This window comes from Triticum dicoccoides, chromosome 4A (assembly GCF_002162155.2).
Source record: "Triticum dicoccoides isolate Atlit2015 ecotype Zavitan chromosome 4A, WEW_v2.0, whole genome shotgun sequence".
In the NCBI taxonomy this organism is placed as follows: Eukaryota; Viridiplantae; Streptophyta; class Magnoliopsida; order Poales; family Poaceae; genus Triticum; species Triticum dicoccoides.
In genome coordinates this window covers 260,564,412-260,566,858 of record NC_041386.1, presented here as the reverse complement: position 1 = coordinate 260,566,858, position 2,447 = coordinate 260,564,412, and positions in this window count along the sequence as shown.

The window sequence follows — 2,447 nt, the reverse complement described above, 5'->3', positions numbered from 1 at the left end:
CTCCAGTCGACCCCTGCCTCACCGGAGCGCCTCCCCGCCATGACTGCGTGGACCGAAAGTCCATCTTCGCCTCGTTCCACCCCTCGCCTCGCCTCTGGTCAAATCGGCTCCATAGGGCTGGATCCGTTCGTCCGCTCCATCCCTGCCGTCCCGCCGGAGTCCTCAGCTCACCGGAGTTGCGCCAAGTTCGCCTACATCGCGCTAGACACCGCCCTCTGCTGCTGCCTTGCCATCGTCCCCCCGCGTCCTCTGCTTTGTTCGAACCAGGGAAGGGGATGAGCGCCCCTGCGTTGACCCGGCCTCGTTCGGCCTCCCGTGCCAGATCGCTCGGCCTGCATACATCTGGGTGGGCCTCAGCCTGCTGCGTCCTGCCTTGGCCTCTCCCACCGACCTGGGCCATAGCCCATGGTGAGAAATCCCCCAGCCCTCCTGTGCACTGTTGGCCCAGCCAGATGCGGCCCGTGTTATTTTTTTCCCGCGCTGCGATTTTAGCCATTTTCCAGAGAGGCCTGTTTTAGAGAAAACCCCTCATAGTTCTTGCATATAATAACTCCTAATTGGTGCATCAGATTAAAATGAATTATATATGAAAAATGCTTAGAATTATGTGTAGGTTAAATTATATGCCACTTTCATTCATGTTTAAAATGTTTAATGTGATGTTTGCATATATTTTCCCATATTGCCATGTAAAATGATTTAATTCATAACTAAATAACTGTAACTCCGAATTTAATAAACTTTATATGTAAATGGGGTGGAAAAATGCCTAGTTTAACATGGTGTACTTGTTTTGCATGTTTAACAACCCTACAATTGTGTTTAGGGCAGAACAGTACCAAATCTATAATATGCATATGGGGATTTACCAGAATTGTTGTTCGTCGCTTTCGGCCTCATTTAAACTTGACTAGATAGGTAGTTTTACTTTGCTTCACCCTCTTGCCATGCTAACAACATTTAATCTTGTTGGGTACATAAACGAGATCGAACTAAATAACTTGAATGTGGTGTTTCGTCAATATGCAACTCGTTGCATATTGTGCTCCACTTAATTTTGTAGGATTGTTTGTGCACTTTGCCATGCCATGCTTCTTTAAACCGGACATGCATCATACTTGATTGTGCATCATGCCATGTTTATGTGGTGGATATTTTACTATGTTGTGTGCTTCTTTCCGGTGTTTGCTTCTTCGGGTTGGTTCCGATAACGTCGCGTTTGTGAGGACTCGTTCGACTACGTCCGTTTGTCTTCCTCATGGACTCGTTCTTCTTCCTTGCGGGATTTCAGGCAAGATGACCATACCCTCGAAATCACTTCTATCTTTGCTTGCTTAGTTGCTCGCTCTTTTGCTATGCCTATGCTGTGATACCTACCACTTGCTTATCATGCCTCCTACATTGTTGAACCAAGCCTCTAACCCACCTTGTCCTAGAAAACCGTTGATTGGCTATGTTACCGCTTTGCTTAGCCCCTCTTATAGCGTTGTTAGTTGCAGGCGAAGATTGAAGTTTGTTCCTTGTTGGAACATGGAGATGTTGTTCCTTGTTGGAACATGTTTACTTGTTGGGATATCACAATATATCTTATTTAATTAATGCATCTATATACTTGGTAAAGGGTGGAAGGCTCGGCCTTATGCCTGGTGTTTTGTTCCACTCTTGCCGCCCTAGTTTCTGTCATATCGGTGTTATGTTCACGGATTTTCTTAGCAGTTGGGTAATAATGGGAACCCCTTGACAAATCGCCTTGAATAAAACTCTTCCAGCAGTGCCCAACCTTGGTTTTACCATTCGCCACCTAGCCTCTTTTTCCCTTGGGTTCCGCGGACTCAAGGGTCATCTTTATTTAAACCCCCCCGGGCCAGTGCTCCTCTGAGTGTTGGTCCAAACTAGAGTCTTGTGCAGCGCCCCCCTCGAGGAAACTCGAGGTTTGGTTTTAGTTGTATGGAGCGCTCATCTGAGTGTGCCCTCAGAAAGAGATATGTGCAGCTCCTATTGGGATTTGTCGGCACATTCGGGCGGTGTTGCTGGATTTGTTTTAACTTGTCGAAGTTGTCTTGTAGAACCGGGATACCGAGTCTGATCGGAATGTCTCGGGAGAAGGTATATCCTTCGTTGACCGTGAGAACTTGTCATGGGCTAAGTTGGGACACCCCTGCAGGCATTTGAACTTTCGAAAGCCATGCCCGCGGTTATGGGCAGATGGGAATTTGTTAACGTCCGGTTGTAGAAAACCTGAAGTTGACCTTAATTAAAATACATCAACCACGTGTGTTACCGTGATGGTCTCTTTCCGGCGGAGTCCGAGAAGTGAACACGGTGTTGGAGTTATGTTTGACGTAGGTTGTTCTAGGATCACTTCTTGATCATAGTTTCTCGACCGTGCTTTGCCTTCTCTTCTCGCTCTCATTTGCGTATGTTAGCCACCATATATGCTAGTCGCT